Source organism: Prenolepis imparis, unplaced genomic scaffold, assembly GCF_030444845.1.
Source record: "Prenolepis imparis isolate NDT839.2.m4 unplaced genomic scaffold, iyPreImpa1.0 SCAF_209, whole genome shotgun sequence".
Classification (NCBI taxonomy): Eukaryota; Metazoa; Arthropoda; class Insecta; order Hymenoptera; family Formicidae; genus Prenolepis; species Prenolepis imparis.
This window is the reverse complement of record NW_028141367.1, coordinates 20,957-41,236: the sequence shown is the minus strand read 5'-3', so window position 1 is coordinate 41,236 and position 20,280 is coordinate 20,957. Positions and strand designations below refer to the sequence as shown.

Below are 20,280 nucleotides of genomic sequence, written 5' to 3'. Positions count from 1 at the left end.
TCTTATTACTTTCCGCCATTATCTTCTTAAGTTGAAAATTATGTTGATACTCTTGACATCTTCTATATGTAGGTTTGTGATTCCTGGAACAATTTGAACACTTAATTTCTTTTTCACATATGCCATGATAATCTTCGCCACATATTATACAGAGTCTGGGTATTCTGCATTCCGTTTTATAATGTCCAAACCTGAAGCAGTTAAAGCATTGTTTAACTGGTTCCATGAACGGTCTTACCTTAATGGCCACGAGACCACCAAATATTTTGATTTCAGTTGGCAAGTCATTACCTTCCACTGTAATTAAGATTTAGTGTGAGTACTTATTCGTGACTTGTTTGCTTTCTGGGTCTCTATATCTCTTCCTCATCCTTTCCAGTTGTATGATTCCATTGGTATCGTCGATTGCTTCTACGAGTTCATGTAGGGGCATGTCCATATCCCAGTCCGCTATAACACCCTTACGCCTTCTAACTCTACTGGGTATTGAATAAATTATTCTTTTATCCGTAACTTTACTATCTTTATCCAGACATCTATTAGCATCAATAATATTTCTAAAGTATATTTCTGATTTATTATAACCTATGTTTTTTATTTTAATCACTTTAAATTTATTATTGAATATGTCAGAAGATATCTTTATTGCATTATGGGCCCTAATCTTAGCTCTATACTGAGGATTTACCCTAGCTTCGACTAAAATATCGCCTTTGTGACTAGCTTTAAATCTTTGGTCTGTATCTTTAGTCTTTTCTATCGCCCTGTCCTCTATCTCCTCCTCATATATTAATTTGTTGTTAATTCTAATCATCTTAACCCTATTATCAGTTCGTTTTTCTCTTCCTTCATTAGTACTGGGATCAGTAATTTGATCAACTTCCATTATTTCTTTACTACCCAGTCAGCAAAATCTGTTCGAACAGATTTTGCCAAAACCTGCTCTAAATTTGTGTAAGCATAAAGACTGCAAATTGTACACAAAATCTGTTATATCAAATAATGATAGCAGAATGTCAGCAGAAATGTTACAAAACCTGCTGACATAATTTGACTGCAGATCAGTAGCAGAAATCGAGCAGGATTTGTACAGAATTATTATAGCAGATTGGCGGCAAAAATCGAGCAGAAGCTGCGCAACGCAGTTTAATGTCAGATTGGCGACAGAAACCGCGCAGAGCCAGCACATACATTACTTGGTAGCAAATTGTTGGCAGAAACCGAGCAGGATCTGCCGTCATAATTAAAATGGCATTACAGTATATTAATATAAAATATGTTTCACTAATTTATATTACTTGTTTCGCTTATATATTAAAAGATAATAAATTAGATGTGCAATGTACTTTTTGTTTGGGAAAAATATCAAATTTCAAAAAATTACACACAGAAAAATAAAGTACAAAAAATACACATATAAAAAGATATACAATGTGAAACGCGCGTAAAATTATTTCACACATATATATACAGGGTGTCCCAGAATGATGGGGACTAAATTCGTGTGCAGATTCCTGGGATTATTTGGAGACGATTTTTCCTCAGCGAAAATCGAGGGAGGTCATTATTTTTTGCATGTTTTCGATTTTTGCCATCATGTATCTTTGTAACTAAGCCTTAAATTAAAATTCTATTAAAGTAAACTCTACCTCAAATTAACTAAAGAATGTTAATTTATTATTATTTTATTTCCACAAGGCTTAGTTTGCGAAAAACCCTTTATTTTCAATCGCTTAATAAACTTTTAATGTTTAATTTATATAATATGTATACTTTTAATAATAATATTTAATAATAATTGACAAAAGTTACAGATTTTATATAATATGATAATGAAGTTTTATAATAAAAGGTTTAATTAATATTATATATTAAATATTTATATTATATATATTATACATATATATATTTATATATATAAAATTGATATTCATATAATATTTATAATTAATATATATATAAAATTGATATTTATATAATATTTATAATTAATATATATATATATATATATATATACATACATATATATTATATATATGTACAAATATTAAAATATATGTAATATTTTATATTTACAATCTTAGTAATGTTATCCGATTAATGCTGTTAAATTTCGCGCCATGTTATTACCTAGCAGTAATCCGTATTGGATTGGCCGAAGCTTGTGATTGGATCACAGCGATCTCAGCTTTACCGCTATTTTTAACGGATCGCTTTCTCGATCATTCTGAGTTTAATCGTTGCGGCAGTGAGCAGTGACTAGTGCGAACGAAGAATATTATAATTAAAAATTGCACAGGATTCGACGAGCTACGTACATCATTTGCAGCAGACGTCATCGAGGAGATACGTAAATATGGAAAAAATCAAATTAAAATCATCTATCTCACGAAAAACATTAAAAAATTTATCTATGAGACAACGAAGTAGGGTTATGTTCGAAATAAAAAATCGTTTATATTGTCGTTCAAAATATATTTCCGAAAATAATCGTGATATTCAAAATATTCCATTAGTTACCGAATACGGTTCTTCTTTTACAAATAATAATGATAACTGTAACATATTAGATAATTGTAATTATAAGTGCGATGCAACTTTTGGAGATAATGGCTCAATATCATTAAAGGATGATGCAATTGCATCATTCTTTAATAATACTTCATCGATTGAGCCATCCTTTCGCGAACGTTTAGCATCTTGTTTCGCGAATAATAATTTAACACATATTCAAGGTAATAGTATATTATCTCTTCTGCGAACACATCCCTGCTTTTCTACCTTGCCTAAAGATGTAAGAACACTTCTTGATACACCACATACACGTGTTGTCACTTTTGATATAGAACCAGGAGAATATGTTCATTTTGATCTCGAAACAGGGATTATTCAACATCTTTCAGATATTCCAATCGCATCTATTAATTACTTAGAACTTGATTTCAATACAGATGGATGTAGTTTAGATAAATCAGGTACTATTCAACTTTGGCCCATTCAATGTAGAATTGTAAATGTACAGCGGACTAGCCCAATAGTAGTGGGAGTTTATAAAGGTGCACAAAAACCATGCGATCCTAATATTTTCTTGAAAAGATTTGTTGCAGATATCACAAGAATCATATCTAACGGATACAAACGCACTCCCTCACAGATACACATAATTAAAAGACATCAAAACATATTATTTAATATTGATGTCAAAAATTCAAAATTTATTTATATTTATATGAATATATGTCATCTCACATTTCGTGATACAATTATGAAAATATTAAAAAATAGATAGACGCCTATATATAAATATATATATATATATATATATATATATATATATATATATATATATTATGAATATATATACCTTATGAACAACTTCTGTTACAAATTCGGAGAGCAATGAAATAATCGTTTGGTCATTTAAATTTAATGTGTGCATGTATTAAATTTATGAATTTATGAAACAAAAAAAACTCGTATTTTTTAAAGATGCAATAAAAAAATTATAAATATAAATGTACCATTCTCACTTAATATGTGAACCATATGCGATGTTTTTTACACTATATTAATTTTACTATAATATTGCTATAGTTAATTGGAATATAATTAATGTTTTTTATATATTTGATCTATATCTTCTTTTTCAAGGTTCATTAACAAAATCGTTGAATTTGTGACTACTTTTTTACTTGACGCTATATAAATATATATATATATATAAAAATATATATATAAAATATATAAAAAACATTAATTATATTCCAATTAACTATAGCAATATTATAGTAAAATTAATATAGTGTTAAAAACATCGCATATGGTTCACATATTTAAGTGAGAATGGTACATTTATATTTATAATTTTTTTATTGCATCTTTAAAAAATACGAGTTTTTTTTTGTTTCATAAATTCATAAATTTAATACATGCACACATTAAATTTAAATGACCAAACGATTATTTCATTGCTCTCCGAATTTGTAACAGAAGTTGTTCATAAGGTATATTGCGCACGAAATATAATGCAAGTCAATTCAATTGATTTATAAATATATACTTACATATATTTGCTAACATGTTTATAGTCAAACTTTGTTAAATATGTAACAAACTCTTTGACAATATGTTGATTATATTTCCAGCAAGTAAAATAAATGCAAAATTCGAAGTTGATTATTATTGATAATATTTATTAGTAATGTTTAATACTTAACAATAAAGAATTTATATTCTGCAATAATTCTATATATGTACATATCTAAAATTCTGGTATTTATTAAATATACTTTCCGTTGTTTACGCAGTAAAAATTGTACGTTAAAATTGATCTTATTCCATGTACATTTACATGTACAAAATACGATAATATACGCTAAAATATAGTTAATACCATCAGAATTCGAAATAATGTATACCATAATGTGCAACATTACTCAAATCTAAAAAATCTAAAGACTCACTACGCAGTGGTTACTTAATTACATCGAAATATATCAAATTAAAATAGTAAAATGTTAAAAAATAATATGTGCTACAAAAAATATTAGAGTTGTATATCTCAATTATCTGTTTATTAAATCGGAATCAAAATTATTTGATTTTTTGTAAAAAATATTTCGACTCACCAATTTTCTTCTTTAGAATTTGCTGCTCCATTATAGCTATACGTAGCAAAACAGTGACAAACTTGCTTACATATTTATATCATATTATGTAGCGCACGAATATATTGTCACCGAATGAAATTTGTGTACGAAAATTTAAACCGCGTGTTTGGTACATTATTATCATCGTCCAAAATTTTTTTGTACAAATCTAGAGCTGCCATTTGACTTGGTCTCACCATCCAACATAATTATATTGTAATAGAATAAGTTGTAGATTATTATCATCGCATCAGTAAAAGATAAAGGACAAAATTGTAATATAAGACAAATATGTAAAAATAAAGAACAAAATTAAGTTTAAAAAAAATGAAAATCTAAAGGACTGCTACTTGAAATAAAGGATTGTCTTTTAGAATAAAGAACGTATGATCAGCGTAATTATAAATCGTTATCTATTCGACAAATTGATTACAAAATTACACATAATTTTATAAAAAAATTTTCAAATTTACCAATTAATATTGCCTGTTCCCGATTAATTTCCAATGTGTTTATAAAATAGCAAAAGTAGGAACAAACGTGTGACCCACGTGAAATTCACAAGTATTTTTTTCAGTAGATTTGATCGCAATATTATTTAGCAACTGTAATTTTGCTCGCATTATTGTTAATTAACATTGCTATCAGATGTAATTTTTGCTCTGGTAGTACATTTTTTTTCTAAGATTTATTTGTACAATTTTCAAGTTTGAAACTATTCTTTAGGGTGATTCTTCATTCTAGTTTGAAGGTAACCGTTTCTATCAAAATAATATCATGCACTTATACAAACATACTGATAAATGCACATTAACAAAACATCAAAACTTATCATTGAATATTATTATCAAAAATTCAATATTTATTTATTATTATATAAATATACATTATCTCATACATCGAGATACAATTATAAAAATTTAAAAGAATAGATAGACACCTATTATATGTATATAGCGTACGCCAAGTGAAAGGATGAGTCAAAAATACAATTCTGTTATTACTGGACTTTTAAAAAAATAATGTAGATATAATATATTATTAAAAAATAATGTATAATGTAATAACAATATTATAGCAAAATTAAAACAGAATTAAGCACAGCGCACATTACACATATATGAGAAAAAGACAGTTCCATTTTTTTTTATACATTATCTCAGCATAAATAACATTTTTACAAATTTGGTAAACATTACCAAGAATTTAAAAAATGTAAAAATGTATATATATGTATATATATACATATATATATGTATACATATAATGTATATGTATGTGTATATACATATATTTATCATCGAAATTTAACATTGATATATTATGGGACAATAATATCAGCGCTTTTTAATGTTATAATTATATGTTCTTTTGTTCAGTTATTTTAAACGTCAAGAAAATATAAAACAATATAATTAAGGCCATGGATGGAAAAAGGACACATAGGCTTTTTTCCGTAAATCATCTAAATCGACTTAGGTATGTTTCATATATATAATATACAAAAGACAAAAAAATTTATTATTTAAACCCTTAACAGAGAACAAAATAAAATATAATTTTCTACAAGAATCTTTCGACCAAAATATCTGCGCTTTCATTAGATTCGTGCGTCTGTACGCATCTACCAAACGTCTCGCGCGAGACTGACCGCAAGAATCTGAGAAGCGGTGTCGCCAAGCGCACCCCACACATCCTTCACGCTGCGCGTCTCGCGCCAGACTGATTCTCGATTCTCGATTCTCGAGATGTTGCGATTGCGAGACTGACTCAGTCTCGCGCGAAACGCGCAGCGTGAAGGACGTAGGGGGTGCGCTTGGCAACACCGCTTCCTAGAGTCTTGCGGTCAGTCTCGCGCGAGACGTTCAGCGTGGTGGATGCGAATCTAATGAAAGCGCAGATATTTTGATCGAAAGATTCTTGTAGAAAATTATATTTTTTTTTGTTCTCTGTTAAGGGTTTAAATAATAAATTTTTATGCATTGCATAATTAATTCACATATTTTTATGCATGCATTGCAATCAATGCATGAAAAATAATATATAATAATTAATTATGCAATAATGCATAAAAATTTAGTTTTTGAATCTAAAACAGAAAGTGCAAACAAAAAATAGAATTTTCTATAAGAATCTTTTGATAATCGAGATAATCACAACGTCGAGATTAATTAAAATTTTATTGACGAAAGGATTTATTTATATTTTTTGATAGGAATTAGCTACTTTAAATCGGTTAAATTTATTTGCTCGGTTAATATTTTTGACAGTTATCAGGTGATTTTTGTCAAAAAATATTATTCAAGGATAAAGTATCAAGATATTATTTACAACATATTACTATTTTAATTTTTATAACATGTGTGTGTGTGTGTGTGTGTGTGTGTGTGCGTGTTATTACTTTAAAATTTAATTAGCAAATTAACGCTTTAGTAATATTTTTTTACAGATATCAGCTGATTTAACCGTCAATTTGCTAATTAAATTCTTAAATAATACTATGTTTTAAAAATTAAAATAATAATGTTTTAAATAATATATTATGATACTTTAAACTCGATTAATATTTTTTGACAGTTATCAGCTGATTCTGTTAAAAAATATTATTTGTTTAATAATATCATTCTTTTTAATATAAAACCGAAGAATGGCGCGCGTGTAGTTGTTGTTTTAGTTTATATAAAAAAGAAACAAAGTTATATAACTCGATAAGCAAAAGATTACTCAGTGACATATTTAAAATATCAAGTTTTGAATCTTTATTTTGCTTAAAAATATATATTTTTTGTTACCGCTTAATAAATATTTTAGAGTCTCAGAGTTTTTATTTAATAAGTATCTTTACATGTTATGTGTGTCATTTAACACAATGTGACCTGAAAATTTTGACTTATTTTCCTATATAATTTCCATCATTTAATTTAATGCAAAAATGCTCAAAAATTATTTACTTCTAATTGTAGATCACGGGAGGTTGATGCTTTGTTGATTAAATTTGCGAAATGTTTATCAAAATTAACAGTACCTCTCAAGTCATCTTTCGAGACTGCCGTTAAATAAAGGATTTGTTTTAGGCGATGTTCAATGGCACCACTGGGACGTAAGATAAACCAAAAATAGTGCTTCATATAAGTTATACGGACTGATGGCATAATTGCTCTTCGGCTTGATCTTCATATATTTATACAAACATTTTATCGAGAACTTGAAAAGCGCTTCTGTCATTATATTATCTGGCGAAAAAAAAAACCAATATGATGAAAAGGTCAAGCAAAATTGACAAGAGATATATATAGAGATATTAAATAGAAAATCATAATAAATTATTATTAAAATTAATAAATTAATTATAATAATGTTTCATAACAATTTGAACATTATTTAAAATCAAAAAAATATTAATAATTACAAAGCATTAAATAATATAATATATTAAAATTTTTCTACAATTATTTTGCGTGTGTATAGATAAATATTTATTATATCTCAAATTTAATATTAAATCCAAAATACTCTTTAAATTCAAAAATATAAGTTTAATGATCTAATCGAAAGAAAAATAAAGAAAAAAAATTCGCAAAATGTATTATTATATATGTTTACTGACATGTCTACATTTTAACTTCTATTATACTATTCTTCTATTATCTATCTGTACATAACGATCTCTAATTGTAAGAACAGTATTTTGCTTATATTTTCCGCAAATGTGTGTGTGTGTATGTGTGTGTGTGTGTGTGTGTGTGTGTGTGTGTGTGTGTGTGTGTGTGTGTGTGTGTGTGTGTGTGTGTGTGCGCGTGTGTGTGTGTGTGTGTGTGTGTGTGTGTGGAATAAACGCATAATTTGAGATCGGTGGATTATTGACGATATTTAATAATAATATTTAATACTTAACAATAAAGAAATTCTATTTTGCAATAATCCTATTTATCCAAAAAATTCTGACAATTATTTAAATATACTTTCTGTCGTCTACCCTGTGAAAGACGTACGTAAAAATTTAACTTAATTCTTGTATACCTAAAACGCGAAAATATACGCTAGAATATAGTTAATAGCATCAAATTCGAAATAATGTACGCGATTTTACTCGAATCTAAGGAATCACGAGACTCGCTATGCAATGGTTACTACATTACATCAAAATAAAATTAGAATAGTAGGTATATTAAAAAATAATATGTGGCACGAAAAAAAAATATTAGCGTTGTATATCTTAATTATCTGTTTGTTAAATCGGCATCAAAATTATTTGATTTTGTAAAAATTCTCGACTCACCAATTTCCTTTAGAAGTCGCTGCTCCATTTTAGCTATATGGTAACAAAACAATGGCAAACTTGCTTCGTCTCTATCTCGATATTACGTAGCTGCTACTTTTATTTATTTATATTATGATAAGGCACACGTGTATATTATCGTCAAATATAATTTGTGCGCGAAAAGTTGAATCGGATGTAACTTAAGTTTTTTGTACATTATCGTCGTCTAAAATTTATCTGTACAAATCTAGGAATGCCTTTTGACTTGATTTCATTACCCGACATAAATATTGTAATAGAACAAGTTGTCGACTAGAATCGTCAGCGTAAAGAAAACTGTAAAAAATAATTAACTTTTTTTTAATTCCTTATTCATGAATAATTTAACTCAAGATTAATTATTTTTCTCAGCTGTCTTTTTAAAATCGTTGAAAAATTCGCAGTTTTGTCTTATTGTTTATAGATAATCTTATATTTTATATTATATAATTATGTGTGTGTGTATAAATTCTATTTTATAATATATTTTTAATGCTAATTAAGCATTTAAAAATTTTTTAAATAGTATTTAATAATGAAGTTTTCGACAACTCACAATAAAATAATTATAAATTAATATACTCCATAAACTTTATACAATATAACAGAAATATAGCTGAATGAGATGTCAATAGTGAATATGTCTATATCTGTATTATTCTTTGCTACTGTACATCTGTACTATTGTTTAAATTAATAGTTTATATAAAACACATATATGACGTCTAATCCAATATTTAATGTCATGACTGTAATCGTAAGAAAACACAGAAAAATTCTGGAAGTGAAAATATCAAATCAATATTTGTAAGATTTTATTCCTTCCATGATAACCGATTCCTATTATTTCTAAATTGCTTCATTCAAGCTCGTATTTTCGCAAGCATTACATTTGTCTGCTATATTTTTCAGAATTGTTCTGGTACTGAATTTTATTAAAGGATCTATCATTAAAACACTGTTCACTGAAAAAAGATGTGTCAAAACTACGTATCTTTATTCCGCTAAAAAAAAATACATATACATATCTTTCTTCTTTGTCACCGCTATTATCTTTGTCATCCCATATAAATCTATCTAATTAGCAAAATTTTCGTTATATAATTATACTTACATTTCATTTTATACAGCCTGACATGCTAAATTTTGAATCATTTTTATCATGTAATGCAAAAATGCGTCAAAAATAATTATATCTAAATATATGTATATTTTATAAGATTTATTATATCTTATCTATATTATTATATTTAACTTTTAATATCTTATAATATTTAACGACTACGTTGAAACTTTGTTTAATATCTAACGAATTCAAACGGTATTGCACTTATATTTTTAACAAATAAAATTAACGCAAAATTTGAGATCTCGGCGGATTATTATTGATCAAACTTAAAAACAATATTTAATGTTTAATAATAAAAAATTTATATTCTGCAATTATTCTGCCAAATTCTGAGGTTCAAGTATACTTACGTGTAAGCTGAGCTATATATGATATACATATATATATATATATATATATATATATATATAATGCAAATTATTACACTATAATCTTTAATGTGTGTTAATGCATATATTAAAATTGCATGGTGATTTATAAGATAAGATATTAAAGGACTTTTTTTTCTAATAGCAGAGAATCGAAACGAAACAAACAACGATAAGAAAATCCTCACAGCCATACAATGCTCACTGTTCAAGCTATCAATACTTGAAAAAAGATACTAAACAAACTAGCATAGACAGAAGAAACTATGTTAGATCATACAAATTATCATAGAAAATAAATAAACCTATAAAAAATATCTGTATTAACTTTTTTATATACATATATTATACGTACAAATATATAATACTCGTAAAAAATAACAGAGTTAATCTCGCTTTATAAGGTTCTTACTTTACACCAGTGTTATTGCTTATTTTACAGTATTAAGTTTTAAATTTTGACACATACATGTTTTAATTATTTATATAATTATCAAATTATATCACAATTAAAACACGTATGTATAAGATGTCTTCTAACAATAAAATAACTTTACTCAAGAGTTTCTCAATAAATTCAAATAGTCATAAAATTCATATTTTTCTTACTATTTTTTTATTATTTATATTATTATTTACTTTTCTTTTTATTAATTAAATAATGTATAATATCAAAGAGATAAATAAATAATTTTTTATGAAACAATTATAAAATATTCTTTATATCAGTTACGAGTCAAAAAATTTGACTCATGTTTTTATAGAATTTCATATTCCGAACGAGAGTCCAAATTTCATTTTTTTGCAATAAACTATTTAAATAATCGATTTTATAAAAATTATCTTCCTTACTAGAAGTAAATAGCAAAAAAATTGATTATATCTTATATAATATTCATGACAACTTCATGATCACTTATAAAATTTATCTATTATATAATATATATTATATAGATACAAAGAATTTCGCCTAATTATTTACAACAAAATTATCTCATCATTTCGTCCTACGTCTGACTTAATCTATACTTAATTCCTTGAATGCGCGTAATGAGTATAATTTACAGTGTATCTTATAAATACATATTGTATATATTATATAAAGAATTTCGCCTAATTATATATATATATATATATTTTCGTGGATGAAATTATCTCATCATTTCGTCGTATGTCTGATTTAATCTACACTTAACTCCTTGAATGCGTAATGAGTATAATTTACAGTGTATCTTATACTTTTATATATATATATATATATATATATATATATATGTATATTATATAGATATAAAGAATTTCGCCTAATTATTTTCGTGCATGAAATTATCTCATTATTTCATCCTATGTCTGACTTAATTTACACTTAACTCCTTGAATGCGTAATGAGTATAATTTACAGTGTATCTTATACTTATATATATATATATATATAAAAGTATAAGATACACTGTAAATTATACTCATTACGCATTCAAGGAATTAAGTACGATTAAGTCAGACATAGGACGAAATGATGAGATAATTTCGTTGCATGAAAATAATTAAGCGAAATTCTTTATATCTATATAATATACATATATATATATATATATATATATATAATTTATTTTGTTGTTTGCTTTCTCTCCCTTTCTCTTCCTCTCTTTCTCTCTCTCTCCCTCTCTCTCTCCCTCCCTCCCTCTCTCTCTCTCTCTCTCTCTCTCTCTCTCTCTCTCTCTCTCTCTCTCTCTCTCTCTCTCTCTCTCTCTCTCTCTCTCTCTCTCTTCTTTAAAGTATTGATTTAAAGTATTTTTGAAAGTATTGATATATCATTTCCCTCTCCTAACCATACGCACGCACGCACACATACACACACACACAGCAGAGAGGGTTTGGAGTCATTAAATGAAAAAAATGTATGGGTAACTTTCATATGTAATAACTCCGCGAAAAAAAATCGTACAAACTTTGCTTTTTTTTTAAATTTGTAGTAAAAAGTCCACATTTTACGATAGTTATGATAAGATTTGCGAAAAAAATTTATTTCACTCCGTGGAGTGTGTCGAAGTACGCAATTTTTTTTAGACAAAACACGTCCTTACTTTTGAAGCAGTGGCGTACGGGGGAGGAGGATAAATTAAAAATCTGACGAATGGTTTTTAAAGTAGAGACTTCAAGCTTGACAGTGAAAAAAAAATTTTTCAAATCCGATCATTTTTAGCGGAGTTATGCTTATTTGAAATTATGCGAAATTTGGACTTAAAATACATATGCGTTAATTTTGTTGACGACTGTATTAATATATTATAGAGCAATTATCTGGCAATAAATAGTTTACATATATGTGAGCTGAGAATGAGAAAATATGTTTTTATGCACTTAAAAATAGATAGAGGAAAATCAAAAAGGAAAATCTCTTTGACTCGATGTTAAAGATCAGAGATTAAATAGATATGTTTATGTACAAACTACACAATCTGTGATTCATCTATGATTTCTATGACATAGACGCAATAGCATATTTTTATTTATAATTACATACAACTTTACTATTTTTTACTATTTAGTATTTTTCAACTTTACTATTTAGTATTCTCAAACCAAGAGATACAGTTCTAGAAAATTAGAATTAATTTTCGTGCGTGGCTCTATAGGCCGGATTTAAAAATCACATTTAGTTATACTGAGAGCCGATAAAAATATTTCTTAATTTACTATTTTTTGTTAATTAATATATTAATAAATACGTTTTTATTGTATCTTTTTGAGATTAATTATGTTAAATTATATTACACTCGATAGGATATCTGTACCTGTAAATTTGTTCTTTTTTATTACAATATTCAAAAATAGTATATTTGAACAATTAAGGATTGATTCCGTTATATATATATATATTAAATATAATATTTATTTTTAAAGGAAAGGAAAAATAAATAAATAAATATAATACAAAATATAATATAATATAATATAATATAAAATGCTTTAATAAGTGCTTTATTCATTATATGACATTTTTTTATAAGTATACATAAAATACACTGTACATTATGATATCCCACACCAAAAATATAGTGTATAAAATATCAGAAAAGTTAATATAAGTAATATGAACATTATATTTATTGCTTCTCATTGCTCTTTTTTGTTGTTTTAGTTATTATATTTATGGTTCATATTGTTTGATTACAAAAATGATGATCGTGAAAGAAATGTTTTATACAAAGAGATTTTTTACACCATGCGCATGCAATTATAGCAACTTCGCCGCAAATGTCGCATGTTGGTTTTAAATGATTTTTGAAACAAAATTCAATTGGTGTTTGAAATTCTTTCGGTCTATTCTGTATATATCGACTTTTAAACCACGCAAATTTAAATAAATTTTGAAACCTGGGCGATGAGAATTAATAATGTATTAATAATTGCAATTTCAAAATATTATTTCTAACATGAAGATCTATGGCGAGGTCTAACAATATAACAGTATCAGAAAAATGTTAAAATAATAAAATTTTTTCATAAGCGAAATATACATCTAATGCTTGTATTTTTCCCGTTGTACCCGCCGGAATAGTTAAATAACCAATATCTGTTGCAGAATTTGGTCTAGTTTCTGAAATTATATTAGGACAATGTCCACTCCACGAATTTAATAATAATACCAATTTTGGTCTAACTTTCGGAAAAAATACACCTTTTAACCAAGTTTTTACATGATTTGATGTTAATTTGCCTGATTTTGAAGCCATAACAAAAATATTAGGCGCTTCAAATAATGTTTTCTGCACTTTTGGACCAAACGTTCCTGTAACTTCTTTCAATACAATAAAAAGAGGCGATAATAATCTACCATCAGCGGAAATAGTCGGCTGTATAGTATAACTATGCGTGGTTGCTGATATAGATTGTACATACACACACACACGCGCGCGCGCGCACACATGAGATGTAAATCCGACTGGAGACCTTCACGTAATACATCAGTAATGCGTATGCCGGCGATACTGTAATTTTCAAGCCTTATAAGTCAAAAAGTACGTAAGAGAAATTTACTTTATTATAGCATTTTGGAAAGCTCTCGAACTAAGCTACAAGAAAATTTTTCAAATCCGATCATTTTTAGCGGAGTTATTTGAAATTATGCGAAATTTTGACTTAAAATAAATATGCGTTAATTTTGTTGACGAGTGTAGTACGAATAAAAAATTAAAACGTTTATATTTGAATAATTGCAACGCGTAATTACAAGCTGTAACTTTTTATTACATAATTTTTTATTACATTATTATTTACGACGCGTATTTTCCTTACAAATATAAAAAAAACATTTATATAAATGCAGAAAACGGTAAACTTTAATAATATTAATAAATATATTTGATTTTTTTATTTACGATAAATTAGATCACGTCCATCATAAATATAACATCACTAAACAAACAATTTAATTGCAAAAATATGTTGCTATTTAATCAACTAATCAAGTCGAGGAACTTATATAATTTGCTTATTGAAATGAGATTGTTCTTTTTCTTTTTACATAATCTTTTTTTTAACATAATCTATGTATAAAAAAATCAATAAAAAGCAGGCACGTGTATTTTTCAAGAATGTTTCAATTATATTTGTATAATCATTAAAAACTGCGTAGAAGTTATATTAAAAGTTTATTTATTGTTGTCAAGGATTTGATTGTTACATAATTAAACTAATTAAATATATATTATTTTTTATAAAATATAAAAAACATTATTATTTAACTGAAATATACATTATAATATAATATAATATATGTATACTGAACTGTTATTTATTTCGATTGACGGAATTAAATAATAACTAACGTAATATAATAAATTATTATATAGCATAAAATATAGTTATAAAAATCAATGGATCATTATTTATATAAAATAAAAGTTATTGCTATAATCAGAAAATTCTTCTAAAATAATTATCTCTATAAATTTATAATAAATATTTATAATAATATTTTAGATAGTAAAAAAAAATTATATGTAATATTCAATTTTCAACATAGTTTTTATAACTCATATGTGTGTAACCTCAAAATTTCCGCGACACTAGATGATATATGTATTTTCCAAGTCTTAAAATAAAAATCCATATATTAAAATGTAGATGTCATAGTAATTTTTTAAGTAGATAATTAGAATAATATAAAGTTTATTAATTAGAATAATGTTAGAATAATGTAATGTGTAGTTCATCAATTAGATTTTCTCAAACTTGCATATTCAAGCGATATATCGTATATAGAAAGGATAATATCTTCCAATCTATCGTCATTACCATCCTCAATAGACTTTAATTTTGTGTCTATATTAACAAATTAATTATATAAAAACTATTTTACTTTGTAACCATAAACTGTACTTATAGAAACTTAATAATAACTAAATTACGCTGCATTTTGCATAATTTGTAGTAAAACAATATTTAATTAAACAAGAAAAATTATAACTAGTGATTCTTCAGAAACAGAATTAATTATATGTTCACAGGCTACAAGAATGGACTTAAGCTCTTTGACACTAATGTCAAAGTGTGCTTTGTTTCTTGTTGGTTTAATAATTTCCGCAATTATATTAGTGTATCATCACTATGTTCTTCGACAAAAGTTCAAAAACTTTCCCCAATTCGGTGTATTTCCTTTTGGTACAGCATTTGAGTTTATAAAACGAACGGATTATGGTAAAGAACTTTGTGAATAAGATAATATTGCTATTATGCTTTTACAAATGCCATTTATATATTTTTAGCAAAAAAATCTAAGATTCGTAATTTACATTAAATCAGTATAATAATTAATAAATATTAATTAATCAATATTAAATATCCAATTATGTGTTTATCCACAGAACGCGTACAATTGATTGAGCAACAGTTTATGCTATCTTTTAAAGAAGGAATATTCATAAATTGGATTGGTATAAGACCGTTTATTAATATCTGTAAACCTGAATTTTTAGAGGTGAGAATGGAAAAATGTTTAAAAAAATAGCAAAATATTTAAATAAATTTATATTATCGTCCATATTTATTTTAATAAATTATTATGTTATTTGCAATGACGAATGTGTGGATAATTTATTAACGTAAAAAAGCACCATTATATTTGCAATAGTGTAATAGAACAAACTTTTATCAACTTGTTATTAAAAATTATTGTGTATTCTTATTAAAAAGTATAATTATTATTAAAACGTTTTTTAATGTAACAATTACACACAGAAAATGAATTTTGTTCGTTGTCAATAATATTGACACATTGCTGCTATTGCATACATATAAAAAAAGATCAAATTATGATATAATAATTTCATCATTATTATATATAGTATTTTGTACCTATAAAAACAACAACAAAAAGTGAAAATAAAGAAACAAATTTGATAAATTATTACATGTACGCTTATATTCTTTTTAAATTCATTTTTACAGATTATTTTGCCCAGCACCGTAAATATCGAAAAAGGAGACCCCTATAGGTTTCTGTATTCTTGGTTAGGCAATGGACTTCTTACTTCTACAGGTAAGCACATAAATAAACTTTCTTATGTCTATTTGTATTATCTCATTAAAGATGAAAAGCAAATTATAATTTGATTTGAACAAATTAGGAAAAGAAGAAAAAGTTAAATTTTAATTTAATACAAATATGCAGATTTGTATATATTTATATCCTAATACGATAAATAAGATATCTCATGTTCAATTATTTACGTAACTGATTTTATATTGATATTAATTATTCATGTAAATTGGCGTGTCTTAAAACATTATTACTAAATTGTGTGAAGGAATTCTTCTTATTTACATTGCAAATATACAATAAAAAAATGTGACAATATCTGCATCTATATATTTTTTATATCATTTATGATATTTTTAACACATAAATGTATCACTGATTGCTACTACTTCAGGACAACAATGGTTCCATGACAGAAAACTCATCGGGCCAACGTTCCATTTTAGTATATTGAACCAATATGCCATAATTATGTCTGAAAAAGCAGAGATTCTGACAAAATGTCTCGAGAGAGAAATAGCAAAGAATCCATGGAAAGCTATAAATATTCTTCCGTTTATTAACAATGCTGCTCTTGACATTATATGTGGTAAATAATAAATATATATCATATTATTAATTATATAAATATGTATAATACTTTTTGAACACAAAAAAGTTACGCTGACACAATATGTTTTATGCTATAACAAATTTTATAAATTGCGATATCGATAACAGAAACTTGTGAAGACTATTAAATATTTAAATTTCATTCAATTGACAAGTTCTTTCGTTATAACAATTCATTATTGCTTATCTATATCGATTGTTTCGTTATAGAAGACACGGTGAAAAATATGTTTACTAAAGATATAAATTAATTTTGGTTTAAATTTATGCTTTCACAATTAATAAAATGCATAAAGTAAAATTAACTATATTCGATACTGTACTTACGAAAATTATAAATAACATTTTAATTTTTTTTCTTAAATTTAAAATGTAGCATATTTTGACAAGAAAGCTATAATATAATTAGTTACTATTATTTGCAGAAACGGCAATGAGTGTAGATGTACGTGCTCAAGAAGATGAGACCAAATATACTACAACAATACATAGGTCCGAAAAGTCATGAGTTGCATATTTTGTTAATAATAAAATAGTTAATAGTTAGCACTAATGATATATTAAAAAGATTTTTTTAAGACTTAACAGCAATGTGTGATTACGTTTTAATCGTACTTTTTTAATCGTAGAAGCAACAAATTAGTACTCGAGCGATTGTATCGACCGTGGTGTTGGCCAAATTGGTTGTACTACTTAATGCCTTCGGGAAGAGAATATAATTCAGGAATTAATAGATTACAAAAATTCACGAGTGAAGTAAGTGCAACATGAATCGCTAATACTCAAGGCATTACAGATATCAGCAGAATTTTATTAAATTAATTATTTATACTACTTACTTCATTTTATTTAAATAAATTCAACAAGTTTATAACAGGTAAATGTCACATTTTAGGTAATAAGTAAAAGAAAGATTACACGACAGTTGGAAAACATTTCTACCAAATTAGAAAACAAAGATGATGAACTTGATATAGGTGTGATTATTAAATTATCGTTATATATGTTTTGAAAGTTTGTGTGAAAATTTTTGTATTCTTGCGAAATTTATTGCGTTAGGTAAGCGGAAGAAGAAAGCTTTTCTGGATCTGTTACTTGATCAAAATGAGAAGGACGAAACTCCGTTAACCGATGATGAATTGAGGGCACAAGTCAACACGTTCATGTTCGCTGTGAGAAAATCTTTGTAATTTAACGCAAAACTCTGTCTCGTTAGGTTTGGCAATATAATTATAAGTAAATGTCTGATAATGATATATAGGGTCACGACACAACTGCGATCGCGTTAAGCTGGACCCTTTTTCTTTTGGGCAATAATCTTGATCAGCAAGATAAGGTTCATAGAGAACTCGAGAAAGTTTTCGAAGATTCCGAGACACCAGCCAGTGTACAGGAGCTGTCGCAATTAAAGTATCTCGATATGATCATAAAGGAATCTCTCAGATTATATCCAAGTACCCGTAACTTTAAGGAAATTAGTGGAAGATGTAAAACTGGGTATGAGAGGATTACTTTACATCTATTAATATATTAAGTTAAAAAAGATCTCAAGATATTCTTATATTTAAGAGTCTGCTTTTACACAAAAATTCATTTTGTATATCACAAGAACATTTATATGAAAAAATTTATCCATATAAAATGTGGCAGATTACAATCAATATAATCTATAACAACTGTTTTATTTTAGGTAATTATACGCTCCCGAAAGATATTACAGTTGTGATAAACATCGCATTTATACATAAACATCCGCAATTTTGGTCGGATCCAAAAAAGTTCGATCCAGATCGTTTTCTTCCGGAGAATTCGAAAAATAGACATCCATACGCCTACGTTCCATTCAGCGCTGGCCCGAGAAACTGTATCGGCCAAAGATTCGCTTTACTTGAAATGAAAACGATATTGACAGCTGTTCTGAGAAAGTGGAGAGTGAAAAGTGTAAAGACGACGGATGAGATTCAGTACGGATTCAATATCGTTTTGCAACCATGCGAGGACATATTCATCCGATTCACGCCAAAGGAATAATCAATTTACTAGCACAAATATTTCTTTTCATTGTGCGTAATCTTTATAATTATCTTTCTCGATTACAAAATTTGAATTTGTTTTTATTATCATTATCGTTGTGCATATAGGATCCATGCACTTTTACATATAGTGATTGAATAATACGAGATATGCGTCTAAAGTTCATTAAACGCGGAGCAAATACACCTCACAATAATTAATAATAAGGGATAAAAAAAAATTTTCTAAAAAATAAGCAAATTTTAAATAGCTTTAACTTTGTTAAAAAAAATGAGAATTTAAATTTTAAATAGGGGTTTCAAGGCTTGAATTTTCTACTTTTGAAAGATCACAGTTGTTTGTCACTTTCTTTAATTCTGGTACTTTTTATGTACAGAAAACAACGAACTCAGATACTTAGATAAAGGATTTTTCAACAATGAACGTGCAATGGATCATCTCACCCAAATAGTGAAGAGAAGATGACCATCGTATATTTATAAAAGAATATCTAAAACGGAAATATAAATTATGAGTTACTTATAATTTATATATTATTTTATGATTTTATATTCTATTGACGAATAGCAAATGAAAAAAAATTATGGATATCTTCTTATTATATTACTCGTAGAATCCTTATTGTGATATTCAGCAACAAAAAA

The 20,280-nt window shown here is 26.5% G+C and overlaps 1 pseudogene across 1 annotated transcript; it reads left to right on the top strand.

Moving 5' to 3' along the window:
• Nucleotides 1-2,324: 2,324 nt before the first annotated feature.
• LOC145947994 (cytochrome P450 4C1-like) lies at nt 2,325-20,080 on the top strand (annotated as a pseudogene). The gene is made up of 12 exons (XR_014427260.1): nt 2,325-2,350; nt 15,960-16,149; nt 16,317-16,429; nt 16,900-16,990; nt 17,385-17,579; nt 18,028-18,094; nt 18,232-18,358; nt 18,498-18,579; nt 18,662-18,774; nt 18,864-19,099; nt 19,293-19,665; nt 20,013-20,080. The product of XR_014427260.1 is annotated as a cytochrome P450 4C1-like (transcript).
• The last annotated feature ends 200 nt before the right edge of the window (nt 20,081-20,280 follow it).